This window comes from Chionomys nivalis, chromosome X (assembly GCF_950005125.1).
Source record: "Chionomys nivalis chromosome X, mChiNiv1.1, whole genome shotgun sequence".
Lineage (NCBI taxonomy): Eukaryota > Metazoa > Chordata > Mammalia > Rodentia > Cricetidae > Chionomys > Chionomys nivalis.
Window position 1 is genome coordinate 21,238,762 of NC_080112.1, and position 7,806 is coordinate 21,246,567.

Consider the following 7,806-nt stretch of genomic DNA (forward strand, 5'->3'; position numbering starts at 1 on the left):
GCCATCCCTGGGCTGGTGGTCCTGGGTTCTATAGAAAAGCAGATGGAGCAAGCCATAAGGAGAAACCCAGTAAGCAGCACCCCCCATGGCCTCTGCACCAGCTCCTGCCTCCAGGTTCCTGACTTGTTTGAATTCCTGCTCTCACTGCTTTCGATGGTGCACTGTTCCACGGAACTGTGAGCGAAATCAACCCTTTCCTCCCCAAGTTGGTTTTGGTGTTTCATCACAGCAATGGTAACCCAAAGACAGGTGGCACAGAACTAAGCTATGCAAAGGTGGCATGCATGTGTATAACAACTGAAGTGTGGTGTGTCTGCAAACCCTGTCACCAATGCCATGCAGACTGTGCTGAAATCAGTGTCATTTCAAGACACCAAGCCCTCTCCAATAACTGAACCAATAGCTAAGGCTGCTAAAATTTTGGAAGGGATGTCACACAGTCCTGTCTTCTATATAGATAGATAGTATAAGTAGGGGTACTAGCAGGACTGGGGTGTTGTGGTGGTATGGATGAGAAATGGTCCAAATAGGCTCAATATTTCAATACTTGGTCACCAGTTAGTCGGGCTGTTTGCGGAGGCTTTGTAAAATTTGGGAGGTTGAGTCATGCTCGATGAAGTACATATGTCACTGAGAACAGGCTGTGAGAGTTTGAGCCTTGACCAACTCTCTACCCCCATTTCCTGTGTGTGGCTGAATCCTGTTCCAGATAGCATGCCATAACTTTCCTGCTACAATAGATTCCAAGTAGACAATATCTTCTGACGATAGCTTCACAGAAGGAGGCCCTGATGGGACAAGCGCATAAATCAACCTATCCTGTATGGGTGGGCATCATAGGATCTGTGCCTGTCAGTGAAGGATGGGGATATGCCCTCGTTTGTGCAGCTACTGCCACAAGTTTTTCAGTGTGCCAGCTGCCTTTAAGTCATCCATATTCCTGGAAGTAACCTTGATAAACTCATTGGTTCACTAAGCTAGACTTGAGTGTAATTGTTTCTTTGGTTTCTTGGTGGTGTCCTATCTGGTGTACAATAGTTATTGTTCATGCCCTTCTAGGAAAAGTCACATGACAACAGAAATACACAAAACCTAAACCACAAATCAATACTAACCCATAAGACAATCTCAGTGAGCTCTAAAAAGCAACACTAAGACAGACAATTTTCTCTGCTCACAACTGGATAAAACAAGCAATCAATATTAAATGTATCGGGGCTGGAGAGATGGCTCAGAGGTTAAGAGCACTGACTGCTCTTCCTGAGGTCCTGAGTTCAATTCCCAGCAACCACATGGTGGCTCACAGCCATCTGTAATGAGATCTGGTGCCCTCTCTGGCAAGTAGGCATATATGCAGACAGAACACTGTATACATAATAAATAAAAACCTTAAAAAAAGATTTAAATAACCTTAATAAACCATCTAAAAAATATTAAATGTATCTTCCATTTGAATACACAAAAAAACTCAATTCTTGGGCCAAAGGAGAACACCCACTAAACTGCTGAATTTCTAGACAATGATAGGGAAACACTGTGAAACACAGAGGGGAAAAAAGAAAACAAAAAAGAAAAGTAAAAGTTTATTTAATTCTTCCTTCCTTCTTTCCTCACTTCCTTTCTTTTTCTTTTTTTCTTTTTTTTCCCGAGACAGGTTTTCTCTGTGTAACAGCTCTGGCTGTCCTAGAACTTCCTCTGTAGATCAGACTGGCCTTGGACTCACCTGCTTCTGCCTCCTGAGTGCTGCTGGGATTAAAAGCACGTGCTGCCACTGCCTGCCTGCCTTCCTTCCTTCCTTCCTTCCTTCCTTCCTTCCTTCCTTCCTTCCTTCCTTCCTTCCTTCCTTCCTTCTTCCTTCTTTTTTTTGACAGGATCTCATATAGCACAGGGTGACTTCCAACTTGTTATGTACTCCAGGTGAGCCTTCCATTTCTGATTCTCTTGCCTCTACTTCCCAAGTGCTGGGATTATGGGCAGGTATTACACTGGACAACAAAAGTAAGAGGGTAAATGAAGTCTTAGATAACAATGGTACTAATAAACAAAGAAGTAAATACATGAGCTGATTCTGTTTAAGTTATTAAATTAAGAAAACTATTAAATAAAACAGCATATATATTCAAGAAGAGAAAAAAGCACAAATATACAAAATAAAAAGTGAAAAGTTTTGATATAACTATAGAAAGAGGATGTTTTAAACATCAGGGTTTTTTTTTTTTTTTTTTTTTTTTTTTTTTTTTTTTTTTTTTTAGAAAGTCTTCGTATGGCTGACTTTAGATTTCCTATGTCAGCCATGCTGGTTTGAACAAGCTGAGATTTTCCCAGTCTCAGACTCCTGAGTTCTGGGATCACTGAAATGTAGCACTATACCCAACCATAAAAGCCTTTATTTTATATAACTCTGTGCAAAGGGTTTTAAAGGCCAGGAAAAAATGGATAATGTCACAGGAAAATGTCACTTACCAAAACTGGTCCTAAAAAGACAAAAATTCCACATGGGACAATGTCCTTGCAAGACACAGAGATGTTATAAGGAGCTGTCTGTCACCCCAAAATACTAGTCCAATATGTTTTCACAGTGGTGGGGGGACATTAACACCAAAACCCAAATAGTCCGAATGCTTATTTGATTTTTTTTTTTTTTTTTTTGGTTTTTCGAGACAGGGTTTCTCTGTGGTTTTGGATACTGTCCTGGAACTAGCTCTTGTAGACCAGGCTGGTCTCGAACTCACAGAGATCCGCCTGCCTCTGCCTCCCGAGTGCTGGGATTAAAGGCGTGCGCCACCACCGCCCGGCTTGATTTTTTTTTTTTTTTTTTTTAGCCTAAAGAAGGAATCGATTTTCTTCTACTGGGATTTTGCTTTGTAGAAGATCAAACCCTGGCCTTCATTCATTGTTGGAAAATACTTTGCCATTAACCATAACCCCAGTCCAAGGAACAGTTTTAAATCTTTTGTTTGTTTATTTGTTTCTTACTGTGTACCTCTGGCTGTCCAGGAACTCACTCTGTAGACCAGGCTGGCCATGAATTCACAGAGATCCACCTGCCTCTGCCTCCTGGAGTGCTAGGATTAAAGGCATGCTCCACCACTGTCCACAAACTTTTAAAATCATTTTATGAAGTAAATATATCACTGATAACAAGATCTGACAAAGATGTCACAAGTAAAAGCAATCATGTGGACCTAGCCTCGCTTGGTATTACTGGTACAGAATCCTAAATAATGGAATCTACGATTGTGTGGTGTTTATTCCAGGAATGTAAGAATCATTTCAATACTATGAAATCTACTAATAGAATCTGAGATATTATTTAATTCAAGTAGTGTTGTTGGAGGCTGTTCATTCATTTCCTGACAGCCCTGACTCGAAATAATCACACAGAAACTATATTATTTAAAACATTGTTTGTTCAATAGTTTAAGCATATTTCTGGCTAGCTCTTATATCTTAAATTAACCCATTTCTATTAATCTGTGTATCACCATGTGGCTGTGACTTACTGGCAAGGTTTTAGCACATTTGTGGCTGGCAGAGGCTACATGGCTTCTCTCTGACTCCACCTTTTTTCCTTCAGCATTTAGTTTAGTTTTCCCTGCCTAGCTCTGTTCCTCCCTATCACAGGTCCAAGCAGCTTTTTTATTTATTAACCATTAGAAGCAACACATACAGAAGGGCTTCCCATACCGTTTCCCCTTTTCTGTTCAAATAAAAAGGAAGGTTATTATTTTAACATAGTAAAATTACATATAACAAAAGAGGTATCAAGCAAGAATTACAGTTACAATATTTATTCTACTTTATCTTTTATCATAACTAATAAAAACTATAATTATAACTATTTATTCTTCAACTCCATCAAAGAGCTCAGAAGGATATAATATTACCTAAGTTAACAGGAAGTGCATTGTGAGCAACTTCCAAAACTCTAGAATTCACAGAGACATCTCACTGCCTGGACAGTCACCCAAAGTTCTTCTGTACTAATGGGGCACCCATCTTCAGCACACTGGCCCATAGTATCTGGCAGACTTTTCCATGAAGCAGGCAATTTCAAAGACAGTTCCACCTATATTGGCAGTTTGTCAGTCACTTTCTTCTGTGTCCTGAGACACAGAGTAAAAGCTAAATCTGTCATACAGTGCACTGCACAGCGTGGAAATGTCTCTGTGTATGGTGGTGGGAATCTGCCATGCTCTCCTGCCTGTGCACTCCTAACAGACCAGATTGGCCACTTGCTCAGGTGCGGTGCTGAGCAGCGGGCATGCTTTCAGCTACTTTCCTCCTAACCCTGAGTGGGCATACAATCACCCAGACCCGAAGTATGTGACTGGCCATGTGGGTAAGCCCCAGTCATTTGGGTGCCAATTTGTTGGCTCCCCATCTAGCTCTCTTCTGCCCTATCACAGGCCCAAGCAACTTCTCTATTCATTAACCGATAAAAGCAGCACATATACAGAAGGGCTTCCCACACCAAAGTAGAATGATTATATTATCACCTCCAGAGTATGAAAAGTCATTTGAAAACAAAAACCAAAAACCTAATCCCTCCCCTTGGGTAGCTGAGTGAGTGTGTGAAGTTCAAGGAAGGAATAGGTTACATAATAAGACCTCGTGTTCTCCAAACCTCGAATAAAATATTCAATGAAAGGCCTTGAAGAGATGTGATGGTGGTTAAGAGTTCTTGCTGCTCTTGAGGAGCTGGGTTCAGTTGCCAGCACCCACATGGTGGCTCACAACCATCCTTAACTACAGTTCCAAAGGACCTGACACCCTCTATGACCTCCATGGCACCAGACATGTATGTGGCACACACACATACATGCGGATATAACACTAACATGCATAAAACAAGAATAGTTAAGTCTAAAAATTTAACAAAAGAGGAATATATGGCTTCTTCCTTTTAAAACTTTATTATTAAAAATAAAACGCCAAACAAACAGACCCAAAGTCTATATAACTCAATGAATTTATAAATGGTTAGAATAAGCATCTGGAAGGAACTGGAGAGTTAGCTCAGAGGTTAAGAGCACCGGCTGCTCTTCCAGAGGACCCAAGTTCAATTCCCAGCACCCACATGGCAGCTCAACTGTCTGTAACTCCAGTTCTAGGGGATCCAAAACCCTCACACAGACATACATGCAAGCAAAACACCAATGAAAACAAAATTTAAAAAGAAATAGAAACTATGAAAAATATTATTTAAAAAGGATAGGCATTTGAAATAGAAGCTGTAGAGTTTCATGTTAAATTTTATATCCCCAGTATCAAATATATTTTATACACTCATCTACCACTTAAACAAACAAACAAAAAATCCACAACAGAAAAACAGCCAGGTGGTGGTGGCACACACCTTTAATCCTAGCATTTGGTAGGCAGGGGTAGGCCTTGAGAGTTCGAGATCAGCCTGGTCTTCAGAATTTCGGGACAATCAGGGCTATATAGTAAAACCCTATCTGAAAAAAATCAAAACAACAACAAAAAAACACTAGAAAACCAGTTAGCTTTATATTATCTTTCATAACATTGTCCATTATCTGCACTCAAGCCTTCATCATACCCTGTTTTAGGGAGGCGGGCCCGCTTGTTCATTCTGGCTGCCCAGCTTGCTTCGCCCCAAAATAACCACACAGAAACTGTATTAATTAAATTACTGCTTGGCCCATTAGCTCTAGTTTCTTATTGGCTAACTCTTACATCTTGATTTAACTCATTTCTATTAATCTGTATATCACCACATGGCAGTGGCTTACTGGGAAAGATTCAGCATGTCTGACTCTGGCAGCTCCATGGCGGCTCTCTTACTCTGCTCTCTTTCTCCGAGAATTCAGTTCTCTCTTCCCAGCCTACCTAAGTTCTGCACTATCAGGCCAAGGCAGTTTATTAACCAATGAAAGCAACACATAGAAAGAAGGACCTCCTACACCAATACCGTAATTAGCTTTTTTTTCTGGTTTTTCAAGACTGGGTTTCTCAGTAGCTATAGAGCCTGTTCTGGAACTTGCTCTTTAGAGCAGGCTGACCTCAAACTCACAGAGATCCACCTGCCTCTGCCTCACAAGTGTTGGGATTATAGGCTTGCACCACTACTGCCCAGTTCCTAATTAGCTTTTCTTATACATTTTCATGTTATACTCTACCCAGGTAAGCATTTCTTTACAGATACACAGACATACTGACTATTGACTAAATTCCACATATGAGACAGAAAATGTAGGGTTTTTTTCTGAGTCTGCATAATCTCACTTAAAATTATGCACTTTTTTTTTTTTTGGATTTTTGAAACAGGGTTTCTCTGTGTAGCCCTGGCTGTCCTGGAACTAGTTCTTGTACACCAGGCTGACCTTAAACTCACAGAGATCCACGTGCCTCTGCCTCCCAAGTGCTGGGATTAAAGGTGTGCACCACCACCGCCAGGCTAAAATTATACATTTTAAGTCTATCCATTTTCCTGAAATTAAAAAAAAAATTCAAGACAGGATTTCTCTGTATATCCCTGGCTGTCCTAGAACTTACTCTGTAGATCAGGCTGGCCTCGAACTCAGAGATCTGCCTGCCTCCTGAGTGCTGGGATTAAAGGTGTGTGCTACTACTGCCCAGATTTTCCTGCAAATTTTAAAATTTCATTTCCCTTTAGACATGAACAGTCATAGTCCATCTTATACATATACCAAGTCCTCATTATCCATTCATTTATTGGTGGGCAAGTAGGTTAATGTCAATTCTTTGCTAAGTGAATAAAGCAGCAACCAATATGAGGGTACAAATATCTCTACAATAGGGAATAGAGTTCTCTGAGTATATATCTTAGATGAATATATCTATATTCATATATATATCTTAGATGAATATATAGCTGTGGGCTATGTTGTGGTATTCATAGTCTACATTGATTACTCCAGTCTTGAATTCCAGGATCCACATTAGCCTGGATTACAGATATATATATATTTCTTCCTTGATATAATGCTTTTTCTCTGTATATAGATCAATAGATTGTGCAAATCCTACATTTTACTTAATCAGAAACTACCAAACAGCACTCATGTGTTAAAAAGCACAAACAAGGTAAAGCGATCTACTTTCTCCACTATAATTTACCATTTGATTAGAGCTAGCAATCATTACAATTAGAAAAGAGACATCAAAAGCTAGGCATGGAATCCCAGTACTTGGGGCTCTGGGACAGAAACAATGCCACGAGTTCAAGGCTAACATGAGCTACATGGCTTTAGGCTAGCCTGTATGGCAGATTGAGACCATGCCTCAAAAACACAAACAAAAGCCAGGCAGTGGTGGTGCATGCTTTTGATCCCAGCACATGGAAGACAGAGGCAGGCATATCTCTGTTAGTTCGAGGCCAGCCTGGTCTACAAGAGCTAGCTAGTTCCAGGACAGGCTCCAAAGCTACAGAGAAACCATGTCTCAAAACCACCCCCCAAAAAACAAAACCAACACAAAACCCCACAAACAAAAATGTATGTGGCAGGGAGCTGAAGAGATGGCTCAACTGTTAAGAGCACTGGCTGTTCTTCCAGAGGATCCTGGTTCAATTCCCTGGCAATGCATATACATTTACACCAATGCATATAAAATAAATTATAAAAAAGAAACAAAAGTAGGGGCTGAATAGATGAATGAGTGGTTAAGAACATTTGTTGCTCTTGCAGAGGACCTGGGTTTGATTTCGTGAACCCATGCCAGCTTGCTTACCACCATCTATAATTCCAACTCCAGGGAATTCTTGTCTCTGGCATCTGCAGGACCTGCATTCAGGTGCGTATAACCACATGTTCTCAT